The following is a 16,760-nucleotide window of genomic DNA, read 5'->3' as shown; positions in this document are numbered from 1 at the left end:
AATGACATCCCTGCAGATACTGGCACATTGCAGCACACACTGCACGAGCACTAGGCAGAAAGCTTCTGCCTTCGCCAAGGTTCTCAGAGGAAAAACAAAGTGGTAAATCCAAGTGGTAGCATGGGAGTCTGTTCTCTTTAATTAGTTAAACAAACAGCTTGAAAAGCTTCAGGGAAATAAAGACTTCTTTGCTGTTACACTTCAGTGCTACCAGAACCCTATTACAGCATCATCCTATTACAGCAATATCAAAATTATTCTAAAAATCCATAAGAAAATCCCGAAGCCAAAATCAGAAGAAATCCATCCTTCTGACCACTTCTTTCCCAGACACCTCTATGAATTACCTGGAAAAAACGGGCTAGCAATTCAACCCAAAAGCTAACAATCCTCATCTAAATGCTGCCAGACTTGGTTCCCCCATCAGGATAAAGAGATATGCACTGGCCTTTCCTTAGAATGACCAACCAGCTGCCCTCCCTAACAGAAGCACTAATGTAAGCCCAAAGTGCCACCTGATCAATCCACTGCTGTATTCAGTAGTTTTTTTAAACACAACCAGAGTCATAATCCGTAAGCATTACAAAAAATCATATATACAAAAAAAAAAGTATACAAAAAAATCAAGTCCAAGCTTTAAAGTAATAGAAGGCAACAGAAACATGAATCATAAAGCACGTGTGAAGCAGACTTCTTACAAGAATTCTTGCACTTAAAAATCCTTATATGCACAATATGGTTTACAATTATTTACATAAAGATTAATACAGAGCTATACTTAGTACTCTATAGTGTACTTAGTACGCTATAGTACACTATATATTTATACATAGAGTACACTAAATTGTTTGCTCCAATATTATCTTCAGATACTAAGAGCAATCAAGAAAGTATTTTCAAGATAAATTGGCAATTGACAGAGGGAAAAAATTGCTCTTGAATCATTACTAAAAGAGAAAGGCTATTATAATGAAAGAATTGCTTTCAAACCTTTTAATTATGACAAAGAAAATACTTCATAGCATTTCAGAGGCTGAAACATTTTGGATTCATGGCAAGCCATGAGAATGGTCATTTTGCCAAGACAGTTATCTGAAACTGGCTGAAATCTGAGACATAATTATGGTCAGTGAAACTCCTAATCTTGAAGGACCTGAGATTTAACTCTCTGCATGCCCAATCTCTCTCTGAATTTCCTCCATGTTACATTTGGCACTATTAACTCCAAGTGGGGAATAGGTTCCACGGAATTCTGTCCCTGAGCTGGGATGAAGGAAGGGTTACTCAGTGCCTCCTCCGAGAGACACATACTGAGTGCTCATCTTAACCTCCTGTGTGCTGGGATATGAGGCCATGGCAGAGACAAAAACCCATTTCAGGTGGGTTCCCCGGCACAGGAGGCAGGCAGGGAATGGCGCAGGTCCCTGACAGCACTGGCAGACCCAGGCACACCCCACACTGCTGCCAGTCAGTCTCTACAGGTTCATCACAGGCAGCAGGACAGGCCAAAGTAAGAAAGAGCAACTCCCTCACCCTGCCTCTGGAATCCAGCCACTGCAGTGATGACAGAACAAGGCAAAAATGACTGGGTGTTACTGTGCCACTGCCACTAAGGCAGGCTCATACTCCAGGTACGCCACATTTGTATGCACAACAAACATAAATGGATCAAAACATTATTTTTGGAGTAGATTGCTGGCAGCAAGGACTGAACACAAGATCTGAGCTAAATTACCCAGATCTGTTAACTCAAACACTGCAGCAGACTCACAGCTCCATGTGGCTGGGCACCAGAGGGAAAAAGAACTACCACATCTTCATGAGTTACTATCTGTAAACAATAAACTGTGAGAAGCTGGCATCCAATAAATTATATCCTAAACCCCATGATTACAAACTAGAAGCCTGAGGCAGTCTGGAATGCAGTCATTCTCCATTCCAGATCAATTCATGAAGCCTGGACTCTGTATCACTCAGAAAGCAAAATGCAGCCTTTTCTGGTAACAATTGCTACTTCTCAGATTTCAAACTATAACGGAAAGAAACCAATCTTATTGGGATGCTATTTCACCTGGAAAAATGTTTCAGCTCCATCTGGAAGGTGTGAAGGAAACAGCTTCTTTGGAACTTATAGTCTTCCCTAATTAGACTGACTTGAAATCTGGTTTTATCACTTAATGACCCTTGGGCCTTGTCCCTGAGTTCTGCGTCATTTTGAAAAGTGCTGTTATATTGTTTTCAGAGAACCATCCAACACATATTGCACAAACAAATGACAGGGTGTTCTCATGACAGAGAGTTTGAGATGACAGAGCATCTTGGAGCATACCAGTATATTCCAAACCATTGCCATATGGTTCTTTCCCAAAAGCAAGGAAAGAAGGCGAGAGTTTCTCCCTAAGACAGATCCTGCTCTAAGTGGGTTACAGCCCCAGCCAAGCACTCCTGCAAACCTGCTTCAAAATGGGCTAAATCTTAAGTGAAAGTAATTGGATTTTGTCCATCCAGCTCTAGTGCATATTTAAAAATACTAAAGCTAGAAAAGCTGCACGGGGCACCTGAGTCCCTGATTGAGGCTTTTCATCAGAGCATCAAGACAGAATAATAGAATAATAACTATGCCAGTGTTCCTCCCTACACAATTATTATTATTATTATTATTATTATTATTATTATTATTATCATTATTATTATTATTATTAATAGTCTCGGTGACAATGTTCTAGAGGGTCCTATTCTTCTCATAAACACCACAAATTATCACATTTACAAATTTAAAAATTAATTTTTAAAAGTCATCACATTCTAATCCCTCATTTAGGATATGCTGTAGGTAAGTGGTACACTGAAAGTTTGAAGCTTTGCTCCTATTGTAAAAGTCTACTGGTCTTTATTTTTGGGAGTCATAGAGTACCTACAATTTGCACTGGATTGATTTGATATTGACAAATGATGAATTTTGAAACCCTATAGGTAAAAAGAGGTTCACATCAATATAATTTAGTAGCTGCTACAAGTGCCAGTATGAAGATTCTCATTTTGGCAATCATACAGTAAAATAATCAATATTTAATACTATTACTAAAAAAATACTGGCAAGTTATATCTTTCAGCCATTTTATTCATTCAAGTAATTCCATATTTATTTCTGATAGGAGAGGAAAAAATGTATTTCATTTCAAACACCCCTTTGAAAAACATTAATTGCAGAACAATATAGGGCAGCATTTCTGATATTTTCTCCCAAAAAGAAGAAATTGAGATCTTAGCTACAGTACAGAGTTAACTAGTTTGCATCAGAATTAAAAATGCTTCATTTTTAGTAGTAAGGTTATAGTCATTAATCTGCATAAATATGTAGAAGTTGTGTTACATATGCCTGCACAGCACTTGTTGTGAGAGGAAAAAACACCCCACCAAACTTTATATTGCAGTGATCTGGGTCATCAGGTTTTGAGAGCAACCATCTCCCTCTACTAACCTCCAGCTTTCCCCTTTTCTCCCTGTCCCTTCAGGTCACCCAGCACGTGATGTCCTTCATGTAAATCTTAATAGATTTATTGACAGAAATGTTTTGGACTATTAGTGAACTCTGCTATTTGCAGTGGGAGACCATTTATTACCTTGCAGGTGCTTCAGGGGAGCTCCATTGTTTGGTGTGAAAGGAAAGCAAATGGAAAGTGTGGTGTTCATTAAAATGGATCACACAGCCAAGAATCAACCCCTTCCTCATTCATGTGGATACTGATTTTTTCCATTTGTGCTACACTGAGCTTATCACAAGAGACTGCACCAGCAGCTGCATCTATGATATTCAGATTCCTTAGTAGAGCTGATGAAATGTCCCCTTAATTGTGTTTGCTTTTTGCTTCCAAGTGACAAGAATAAAATGCATTGTCTGCACTCACTGCTTCTAACCACTGAAAGCTCATGTTCACAAAGAATACTTATTTTTTTTTCTCCTTTCTTGCCCCAAAAAGTTATGTTAGTTGTCTTTCCTTTGCAATAAATTTAAATTTAATCTAATAGAAATTTTGTATTACGTTTTATTTACTTTTCCTACTAAAATACAAAACAAAACCTTAACTATTGATTCTATAATGTTTTGAAATAAAGTATATAAGCTTTTTTCTTTGCCTTCCAAAAAACACTTCAAGTAGGGACTTAGGACGAAGATTTAGTAGTTTACTACCTTATTGCTAAGTACTAGAATTGCTTACTAGTCCTTGCCTGCATAAATATGAAGAGATGTCTCAGATTCTAATTCTGAAAAAGAAGTCCTAATATCTCCAAAGTATTTCAGTCCAGGCTGAAGCCTAATGGTGAGGTTAGTTCATCAAATCAGCCAGCTAAGAGAGTAACATCCCTGAAAAAGCAAAAACACTGGATGGTCACAAACAAGGCTGAGGTCTACAAATAAAGGAAAAACTCTAAGAGACTAAAAGCTGGCATTTTCCACAGAAGAGAGGTAGATCCTGTGGGAGAGATGTACAAAACTGGCAGTGATCAATTATGGTTCTGCAGACTGGACATCACACACCCAGTCTGGAATACCTCCACACCTCTCCCAGGTGCAGCCAGGACTGAATGCCACAGGAGCAGCACAGCACAGGGGCAGCATCCCCACTCAAAGCAGGTTTAGACAAACCATCTGCCCAGCCCTGGCAGGCCACAGGTTGACATTAGCTAATTCTCCCTGTTGAAAGCCTTGCCTGAAGAGTTTTCATTAATGCTACAGAATTCCAGCGGCAGCCCGGGTATTCAGCCAAGTGAGAAGTCCTTAAGACAATGCTGTCACTCCTGAGAGCCCAAGGTAAACACAGCTCTAAACTCTGCACAATGAGGCAAGTATCTGGAATTTGATTTCCGAATTGCCTGGTTGGCTGATTTGTTTAATATCAATGCAAACCTAAAGGAAACATCAGAGCTTCTCCAACAATGGCTGCAAGGTTTCTGATAACTGGGCTCTCAACCACAGAGACAGGAGCTTTAGGAGAGGAGAACTTCAATGCAAACCCCAGGGAAGCCAATACCACGTTACATCCCTTGAGCTTCAGGTCTTATTTAAAAAACAAAACCAGCCCATCCACACCAACAATAAAACCACAAAAATAAAAGTGTTTGAATTCTCTCATTTGTATAACCCAGAATAAATGTAATGGCAAACCCAGAGTGACAAGGAGCAGTGATTCCCTTGTTACTTCATCTCTTGGCCAGACAGACCCAAGATTGTCCTCTCTTGCACTGTTTCCTGTGATCATTGGGATTGAATTTAGCAAACAAGGCTTGTTTTTACATTTGCTGGGCTAGTCAGTTAAGTCTAGGAATGAGACAATGGCAGACAGAAGGAATATAAAGGAAAAGCTTTTCTCCTCCAGTTTTGATACAGCTGCTAGACCATCTTAAGCTCTGTCATGTAACTTCTCTAACCCTCAAATTACATAAACTCAGACACACTTCAGTGTTTTTCCAGTGCTTTCAACCACTTTCTGAGATGCTTTTTTGCTGCTGAAGGGCTTTTAATGTCTGAATAGAGCTGGTGAAAGAGAAGAAATGCAGGTGTCCAGCTAGATCTGCATAATAAGCAAGTGAGTTAGAGGTAAATTTTACACCCAGGTTCTGCATAGGAACAAGCTCTACATTATTGATCCTGGTGGGAGTAGTGCTTCTACTTTCACTTCAAATCATGGCTTGTATGAAGGGGGTTATTTTCAAATACTTACATTCATTAGTTTATCTCTAGTTCAGGTTTGATGAATACTCTTGTAAATAGTCACAGATGGCACAAACTATCAGCTCCATTTATGCTCGTGCTGGACATTTCAGAAATGGATACAAACCACTACAACAACAACCACAACAAACAGGCCAAAAAACACCAAACCCCCCCAAAATCCAACCCAACCAAAACAGACAACAACAAACCAAACACCCCCAGCCCCAACCCCTGCCTATGGTGTTCTAGGAGAAATTAAGCTAGAACAGACACTGACCATGAGAGACCAGCTGAGTCCCACCAAGGGAGTAGAAGATGACATGGCACTCTGAGGAAGGATGCCACTAACGGGGCTGTTATAACCTTCTAATTATTTTAAGGTCTGCTAAAAAGACTCAAGTCCTGTGTGTGCCACCTGTGTGAGAACACAGCACCCAGCAGCTGTTCAGCAGGAGGGTGACATGAACACCACCACTGGCAGCTGAAAGCAAGTGCTGAGAGCACTTCTCCCCCAAGAGAGAAGTTTGCACCTTGCTGCAGAGCAGGACTCTGCTGAGCTAAGCTGTACCACCCCATCCAGCACAGCTCAAGAGAAGGAGGTCACAGCCCCAGCAACATTTTTTGATCATGGTCCTCTGTGGACTAACCAAGTCCCACCTTTTAAATCATGGCACTGAGAGCACTAGAGCTTATCATATTCATATTAATGGCATATTTAGTGCTGCCACCAGCTCGTTCCTGTTGAACAAGTGCCTCTAAACTCACCAGCCTTTTGACATTTATCTGCCTGACTCTCAGTGAACAGCAAATTAAAAATTGCATCACTAAGGCACCAAGTTACCGAAAACTCCCCCACTATCACAAAACTGCTGAAAGTAGTGCCAGGAATAGAGAAGTTCCAGAGTCCTGTGTCTACCTAACCTTCCTTCTACCAGGTCAGAAGGAAGTGACCAAAGGAGCAGTCAGTCCTCAGTCCTGAGCTGGTCTCACTGCTATCTTGTTGACAAAGCAGAACAAATGGCTGCTGCACCAAGTAGATCCCTGAGGGAATGGGTAAAATCCCAATTCTCCTACCTGGCATCTGCTATTTCACCAAAGGGTACATTGCCATCTAGCAAAGGTTAGAATCATTTTCAGAATACTCAGTTCTTGCTCATCTGCAAAAGACAGATTAATACTGAGCGCACGCTATACATATTCAACAAAAGAATATTCCAACATGTTCATTTGCATATTCAGGAGGAAGGCTAGAGTAGAAATTTTCACACTCTTCTCACTTAAAAACTCATTTTCCAGAGTCCCCTTTGCTACAAGTTCACGTGATTCAGGGAAAAGAGCAATCCCTCATCCCAGCTCTGGGGATGGCCTGGATGTCACAGAGCATCCCAGCACCTGGCCACAGCACCAAACCCAGACCAAGGCACCAAGTCAAAATGGATATCCTTCAAACTGGTACCTTATAAAGGGGTCAGTGCCATCACTGGAAAGGGCCACAGTATGAACTCAGAGATGCAGGCATCACCTTCTGTACTTAAACAGAGCAGCGCCATCTCAGCAGCAGACCGTGAACAAGTTGGTATTGCATGACATAAAGTGAGATACAACAAGGATTAAACTACACACTGCTATGGAAAAGTCTGGGACATTTTTTTAAATTACAAAATGTGACTGCTCATCCAGGAAGTCTTCAGTTTTGCATTTTCAAGTGTCAATTCAGATTTTATGTTCTGTCATAAATCTCAGCCATTTGTTCAGCTACATGGCCTCATGCACATATTTTAAAACATACTTTTATGCAAGTGTCCAACACACAGACTCCAGCTAGCCTGAAAGACAGGAGTTAACTAACAACTATAATGAGGTCAGGAAGGTTCTATAATTCTTACAGCTACTCCTCCTTTGATTGAAACTATTAATGGAATTATAAAAAATTAAAATTTAGGCATTCTGATCACCGGTTGCTGCAGTCATCCAAGTGGCAGCTTAGTATTCATCTATCATCCTTCACAGGTTGCACAAAATTCAGCAGGTAACGGCAGATAGAGATCGGGAAAACTCAGAAAGTAAAGTGTTTTAACAGCTTCAAGCTATTTCTACATTGCCATGCTGTATGAAGGCGTTGCTGATAAAAAAGAATGCCATATCAGTCTTGCAGCTAATATGAAGTTATACAACTGAATTGAATATAAAAATGAAAGTCTTAGTATCTGTCAGTTAAGTAGTAGCCTGAGTTGGTCTCAGAAGAAGATTAAAGTTTAATGGGCTGTTTTGATCATGCAGATGTAACGTGAGCCCAATTCACGCTTTGCTATAGGATTTTTTTTCATTATTTTTTTAAGCCTATCCTTGGGATTGGTTTTCCTGATATGAATTGCTCATGGAGAAAACCATGCTCAAGGTCTCAGCTGTAAGACTGCATTGGTCTTACAGGATCTAGGAACAATGTTACACATTTCTGAACACAATTAATGGCACTTTAGAAGCTTGTTCACGGGCTGACAAAGAAATAATCAAGATTGAGCCTTTCTTCCAAATCAGAAGAAAGCAGGCTTTTTAAATCAATGACAGCCAAGAAAAGTGATGACTAATCCTCCTGAGTCTTAGTTCAGTTGCAATTATTTTGTAGTACAAATATTTGATGCATGTAACATACTGTAAAGAATTACATAACTGATTAAATACTTCTGTGAGATCTCTCATCACAAACTGATAGAATAACAGCAAATAAATAGCAATGCTAGAAAATGAGGAGAAAGCAGAGAATAAAATGGTTTCTTTGCCTCACTGCTGATCACAGAGCTATCCAGCACAGAAGTTTCAACAGTAGATTTTCTTCACTGAACAAAAGCACATTTTGTTTATATTATACTGCAGAGCCACTGGTATATACACTGGCAACTGTGGTGCCTCTGCTGATCAAACTGGTTCATTAGCCCCAGTTAACTTCACGCAAAAGAGATGGTGAAGACATTTAGAGAAGAGAACTCACCCCAGATTGACCCCCAACTATGTAAAGCTAAGGATGTATTCTGCTTCTTGGTCTGTTCTTGATCCTTTGTCACCCCATTTTCAGCACATTCATTATCTGTGGACTTGGCTGCTACCAATACATTCGTGCTTCTGATTTACTCAAGACAAACTTCCAACAAAACAAATGTCTGAGTGAGATAATACTGCTCAGTGCAGTGTATGGGAAAGTAGGCAGCCAGAAGATTAATGACAGGTTTTTCAAATAGACTAGGAAAAGAAAGAACAAAATACAGGAATAAACTTCCAAATATCTGGTGAAGAAAACACTGCAACAGAACCTCTGTGTATTCCATATTCATCAGTTATCTGGGAAATGGACCAAACATCAAGATGCCAACGGCAGACAAACATAAGTCCTTCTTAAACAACAATAAGCATATAAATCCTCAAGAGGAATACAGGAACATGAACACTGAAAGCAACCAGTTGGTGAAAACCCATGCTGACAAACTTGTACCGTGCACAGAAAAACAGCGAGTGTAGACTCAATTCAGGTAATTTCTTACAACTTGGAATCATTCTGAAAAGTGGTGCAGTGTGACCAACACAAAAAGCAAAATAGGACTGGAAAGTACTTGTCACTTCTGAAAACTGCGCTGACTGGAGAAACCCATGTTTCTGAAGGGTTATACAGCAGATTCTGTGTCAAAAAAACAGACTGCTGTACCTGTGAGGGCTTTAAGATACCACTCTGCTGTGTGTGCCCTTTGACACCATATCAGGAGCAGGCTGATGAAAAGGCTGGCCCTGAACACGGGGGTTTCTAAAAGTATGCACAGATCGGTTTTCACAGAATCAGAACCCTGGAGGTGACAGGAGAAACGGATCAACCTACTCCCAGCCAGAAGAATTTTGGCAATACGTGTTCCCTGCAGAACAGGCCAAATGTGGCAGTCTTAATAACATTTGAAACTATTCTACCAGTAAAATTATGGTTTTTCTTCAGCTGGAGTAAACAAAAGTTCATGGAAAAATATCGTGAAAGAAAAAGACATTTCAAGATTAATAAGGCAGCTAAGCACCATTAAAAGACTCATGAATATATGAATGAGAGATCCTGAAATGCAATAGTCCTGTGTTTATTTCCATGAAACAGAGCATTAGAGCAAAGGGTGATCCTCACAAAAAAATCTTTTATAGGTGGGAAAGGCCTACTGTATAATTTATACACCATGGGCATCTTTTAGAGTAATTCCAAGTTTATGTACCTTTACAATGTCTTTACACATAAAAATTATATACAAGCCATCTTCAGAGCTATAAACAAGGCATTTATGGCAAAACAAGCAAACTTTCTTGGAAGGATTATTCTATATCAACATATTAAATATAGTGACAAGGTTATCTAATTTGTTCTTTCTTTTCAAACACAGCTTCTTTGGCTGCGTTTAAGCCCTAGAGAAACAAATATATTTCTGAAGCAGGTAATTTTTAAAAGGATCAAATATCAATGACATATTAAAAATTCATCTCATTTTTCAAGAGGAAGAAAAAGCAGCTAAGTGGCTTGTTCATCATCAGCGCAGGGAAAAAAACATAGATAAAGATGGAAGAAAAGAGAACAACAAAAACTTCTTCATTTAGTGATATGATCTCCTAGTTTATGTATAATTTTCCTATTATTAACCTCAAATTCGAGGGGCAGATTCCAATGCACACCTTCAGCAAACACTAAAGGTTAAGGTGCTCCTTTTCAGGGCTCTGCTCTCCCTGTGCAGCAGCTGCAGTTTGGGCAGCAGCAGTGCCACAGTGCCAGGCTGCTGTGGCCAGCTGGGATTCCTGCTGGAGCCACTGCCCCTCCCAAACTCAGTTATTGCAGCACCACACTGGAAAAATAGGTGAACACCGTGGGGACCTCGGTGCACCATCAAAACTCAATGAAGAAATCAATCTCATGCAAATAGAACCTGATTAAATGGTAATGATTAGTGATAATGAAGAACTTGCTTATTCATCCAAAAGCTCATGTATTTGGGTTAAATTTTGTATCTGATTAAGATCTCAAAAGACTAAGATCTTGGAAAAACTTGATTTTTAAGGCACTGCATAATGAGACACACCTTATGAAGTAGTACAGACATGGCAAACTTAAGTTCATCAAAGAGAAAATTGTTGTTATCCACTTCTGGTATGCTGCTCTTACCAGGCAGTCTGAAATCACGATAGCTTATCAGTAAATGAAAAGAAAACATCACTGGTAATTCATTGACATTTGAGACATGTCTGTTCTTATTAACTGAAGGGTAAAAAATATCACTGACATCTTAATGCCATTAATGATTTCAACTAATACTTAAAACAGGAGCTCTCTACCAACTCCTACACAGCTTTTCCTGAGGGTGCTAAAAATTCACTATAAACATTTCCAGTTCCAACAGATCTGCTGCAACAAATCTGCACTCAGCAAGGGACACTTTAACTTTGCTGACACTCAAGTGAGTTTCCCTTTGCACAGAGCAGTACCCAACACACCACGCTGACAACAGAAGTGCTGCAAGTTCCACACTGGGACCGTTTGGTCTCTGAAATTCAGGTTCATAGGAGAGCAGTTCTAGTACTGCAAATCTCCCCAGCCTGCTTCCAGGGCGTCCCACACTACCCAGAATTACTGAAGACAGAATCCCACTCTGGTAAATGCAGCCCTTTCTATCCTCTGTGTCTGCTGACAATTATTTATTGAGTACTCCATTAACAGTCTTACAGAGCCATGTATGCCACTAAGTAGTATCAGAAGTAACAGAAAGGTTCAGGCCCCCACTAATGAAATATAATGCATCAGAAAATCTCAAAAGAAAGATTTTGAAGTGGCTACAAAAGTACCACAGAACCCTGCACCTTCTCAACTGCTTGAAAAGAATATTCATCTCTAGTCACAGAGATGAAAAATATATCTAGCATTGAGCCAAAGCAAACTGACATATAAGTTAATTTGTAAGTAATCTGGTTTTGCAAAAGATTAAATTGTTTCAAAATTACCAAAATGAGTCACTTCAATGTTCTTAAGTAAGATTGCTTTTATTCCCTTCTCCAGACTATCTTTTCAAAAACACCATCTTGTCTTCTTGTGGCCCAGGAAAAGAAACAGAAGGGGAAGGAGACTGCAAACTCTTTCTACCCACCTGTATTAGATACTGATCTCAGATACAGTAATTAGGCATCTCAAATATTATTACTGTACCTGAAATCTCAGCAAAGACACCAGTGATTTCCAACATAGCATTCCAGGACTACACACTGGAGCTGGATTCATCTGTGTAATATTTCTTGCTGCCCTTTACCAATGCCAACAGAACATGAAGCATTTTCTGTGTGACAAGAATGGAATGGCTCTGCCTCTCCTTCTGCCCAGGATGTACCATAGATCAAAGTGCTCTGAGATGGATCGTCCATTCAGACAGGAGTATTAAACATCTCACTAATCTGTCATTCCTTGTTCATGCTTCATGACGTGTTAGACTGTCATTTTATTGGCTCTATCATCTCTTGAGGGTTTTGAGTTTTGGGTTTTTCTGGGGGGGAAAATATTTTTTTTTTTTGTTTTCAAAGATTAACTATAGAAGCATGGTGTAACTGCTTATACATCTTCACCAAAAAAATATCATATGCTTGGAGTTTTAATTTGGCCATTGTTCATATCCACAGTTTTGAAAATTTCCAAGGAGAAGCCGAAAAGAAGTTCAAATGAATTAAACAACATATGCCCAGATAAGTAAATTATAGAACAAGAAATCAAAGTCATAGATGATGGCACTGTTTTGACAAGCGTACTTAAATAACATTAAATTTTCTTATTCTTATAAAACATATCAGGAATGTTGTGATGAGCTTGATGGAAATAAGCTCTGACAGAATTTGGTTAAAAAATGATATGGTTTACACTTTAAAGGAAAATTAATTTCTCTATAGCATTTTAGCATAGGGATTCTTTGGAAACATGCAATTTCAAATGAGGAAAATTTAACCTATAATAATAATCCTACTATTTTTATAATTCTTACTTTAACTGTATTCAGACATCTGCAGAAGGAGGTGGACAGAACTTAAAAAAAAAGGCAAAAGAGTTATTTTAATAAAAACCTTTTGCCTTGCAAATTTAAGAAACCTTTTTTCTTGGACAGACTCCAAATGCTGTTACAGTTGTGCATCACTGAGATTAACAGTGATGTAAAGGCAGTTGTGAATTTTATTACAAGAATGTACTGATGTATTGTCTAGGGGCAGCAATCAAACACTGGAAAGTATTTCCATGTCCTAATTCCTGGTAACAAAAATTTAGAGAGTTTGAAACTAGTACCTGGATAGAATATAAAGTCTGATATCATGCACTTATTTGACCTGGAAACCAAGAGCATGGGACACAATCCTAAATCCTCAGATGCACAACTGGTCTCTCCAATCAGAGCACAGTGAAGTTATTTCCGTGCACTGGAGTTTTACCTTGAAGAGAATCCTGCTGACATTAAAGTTCCTTTGCACAATTTCACATATTACTTTGATTTTGAAAACTCATTTTGCTGCCATTTCATCTATTACCCCAAAAGTTTTTGGGGGCTTAGCAAAGACCAAGCAGCTGGAAAAAGGATTTCTTATCTAACCACAGCCACACATAGGCCTGCCATGCCAGATGGCTTTTATAGGACATATATATTCCTCATGCTTCTGCAATAACACCTCTCTTTTCTGACATCCACCTCCTCCTTCACTATTATTACAATATCACTAGGCAGGGAACCAGGGAAGAGGAATAAAGACTACTGTCCTCTTCAAATTCACTGCATGTTACTTAGTAAATGAAGCATGAATACACCCTTCACACATGAACTTTTGAGGATTCCTCATGCTCCTCTGCAGACACCAGTGCCATCTGCAAGAATCTGGCTGGTGCAGTAAGGAGAGAGTCTGGGACACCACAGAGCTGCTGCACAAACCAGGGCTGTGCAGTGCTGCTGTGAGACAGAAGCAGGACAGCTTCCGTGGGGCAGCACACAAGAACCAGAATTTATTTTGTTTGCTTTGGATCATTAGCAGAGAAGTCAACATCTCCCACACATACCAGCTGTCTGGGCTATCCAGAGATGCTTCACTGAGCACACAACCATAGAACTTGGAGATAAAAATGAGACAGCCCAAGCCTTTTCAGAATGGAATTGTTTCTTGCATTGACCCTCCTTATTGGCTTCTGCAACTTAGTTTTAAAAGCCCCTGGGGATAACAAACTACCTGATATTCAGCTTACCTTTCCCTTTTTCTTAATTTTCTCTTGATACTACTAATTATTTTACCATGTACCACGCTAATTGGTGTTCACACATGGCCAACTCAGCTACAGCTGGTCAAATTTACTGTGTCACACATCTAGCACAATTTCAGATTCCGTAAAATTCCAGTTGCGTTTGTTAACCATTGTCTATAAGCAGGAAAATACAACTGCACTATTTTCACAGTTTACTGGATTCTGTTTTTCCCCCAGAGATTGTTCTGAAGAAAAGGCAGGTTGTCAATTTACATTTACCTGTCTCCACCTCTTCCTCCCGTATCAATTAACTCAAGCTACCACCGATGCATTTAGACACTCACAAGAGGAAATCCCAAAGAGTGAAGTCTTCCACTCACATCCCAAAGTACCTCCAGGCATCCAGGATGAATCTACCAGCAGTTCTGTGAAACCCATATCAGATAATAACAGTGTATTTCATCAAGAAAAGAGCAGTTTGAAAAATGTACCAAAAACTCACATAAATATGTGCATTACCACCACAGCAAATGCAATCTAAAATGAACTATAGTAATTCTATGCTACTAGCAACCCCCTCGCTGTATAATTGTTTCACAAATTTAAGGCATGATTGTGAGCTTGTGTGACATTTCTCCAGGGCAGGGAATTGCCAGCAAGCCATTCTACCAGACAGGTGATGTAACCAGGGTTATAGGGGCAATCTGTATGAAACATAAAGCAAACTCGCGCTCACACCGAACCACAGAAAATTTCTCTCTCCAGAAATTAACTTAGAGAATTCTTGCAAATCATACAAGATACAGAGTGTAAGCAAATGACCGCACAGACCCACACAAATATCTTGCACTATTAAGGCAGCAGCTCCTTTCTGCCTCTGTGGGATCAGCTAGAGCAGGGATCCCCACGGCAGGCTGTCAGAGGACAGCACACCTCTGAGAGGCGCAGGCTGAGCTCAGGTCTGCTCACCTCCCCAGGGCACAGGGGTAACCAGTGCAGGCTCACACACAGCAGCCCCCGCAGGAAGTCTCTAAGCACCCAGACGAGAAAATGACTTTGCCTGAGGCAGGCAGGTGGTTTGTGGGTGTCCCCAGTCCCTTCATCTCCGTATTTCCCTGGGAAAAGTCTCCTCCATCAGAACAGCTGTACACAACAGGAGACCAGATTAGAAACGCGAGTCTTACCAAAACAGTGGAGCAAGGCTGTGCTGACTTGCCGAGCTCTGTTTTAACACTATGCAAGTTTCCAAAACAGGTCATGATCGAACTCAAGTTTCACAGGTTTCTACAGACTCGAAATGAGGCAGAGGAATCCCAGGGCAGGGAGCACACAGGAGGGAAAGGTGCCGTGAGATGTGGTGCTGTGGTCAAGGGAAAGCAGAAGGCACCAGAGGATAGATTTTCATCACCACCAATATGTTGGGTCTTTTTGGGTAACAAGAAAAGTAAACGTAACTTAATTTTGTTTACCATAAAAGGCTTTCATTGAACCAAAAAGGGAAGAAAAGTATTATTAATGACCTCTATTAATGAGCTCTAAACCTCCGAGTGTGTTGCCAGCACCCCCACCAAGACCTCACTGGCATCACACCCGAGAAAGATCAAAATCCAAATTTAAGGGACACTGCTTCAGTGGCTGTGAGTAGAACTAAATAAATAATTCCATTAACCCAGCACTTCTAGCACACTCAGTCCCACAGAAGTGTTTGCACAGCTCTGAACTGCTCAGGTGCTGCTCAAGAGGGTCTGAACATACAGAAACCAATCCTTTATTTCAATTGTTTCAAAATGCTTTGGAGAATATGTAACATCTAACAAACTACACCTAAAATGTAGCAATATACATTTTTTTTAATAATATGGCACATTGTTGTTGTGCATGCAATATTTGTAGCTTATTTTTTCATTATAGATGGCAACTGATATTGCATATTATTACTATATAGGAAATATTTACCTATTTTTCCTTCACACAAATGAGATTTCCAAACATTAAAGAAATTTGACATTTCGTTATAGATTTCTGATCATTAGTAGTATTCATTGCTATTTGACTGTAGGGAAACAAAAAAGGAAGAAATAAATTCACCATATTATACTATATTGAAATTAAACTCAAGCTGTAAAACATAAATTATTTCACTTCAGAGGAAAAAAAAAAACCAAACTCAGAGCTGAGAGGCAGGATGAAATTTTTAAGAATTATGTAAGAAAATAAGTGATAACAAACAATAACATTGCAATAATAGAAATACTGGCCTGTGGTCACTGACACAGGAAATACCTAAATCTGCACAGTGCACAGGCCATGACACAGTCCTGGGAAATCGGGGTGCCAAGGGAAAGTAGAACACTTCTTGGGAGGAGAGCAGACTATGGCACTGCACAGTCACCCTGTGGTCACCCCGAGAAGAAACCTGAGAAGTGGTTCCAACTCCTGCTTCGTACAAAATCCCAAGAATTCAAGAAGGAAAGTTGTGCAAAGCAGATTTTGCCTCTTGATCTGCTCCAAGCTCCCTGAATCCCAGAAGAGATGGACACCAGGGCAATATATAAATGTCTGTATCTCATGTAACTGGGTAATTTAAATATTTCTAGGGGGGCAGTACCACCTTCAGCCACATAGTCTTACATAATACAGCATTTACCAAACATGCTGGGCTGTGATTTATCAGAGGTGACCCCACAGTTCTGCTGGGGGCAGTTCTTGTGCTGTGCATGTTCCAGTTGACACAGTGAAATCGCATTTTCATCTGAATCATCCACATTTAAAGTGTTTTTT

The sequence above is a fragment of the Cinclus cinclus genome, chromosome 11, assembly GCF_963662255.1.
Source record: "Cinclus cinclus chromosome 11, bCinCin1.1, whole genome shotgun sequence".
Lineage (NCBI taxonomy): Eukaryota > Metazoa > Chordata > Aves > Passeriformes > Cinclidae > Cinclus > Cinclus cinclus.
This window is presented reverse-complemented; position numbering follows the sequence as displayed.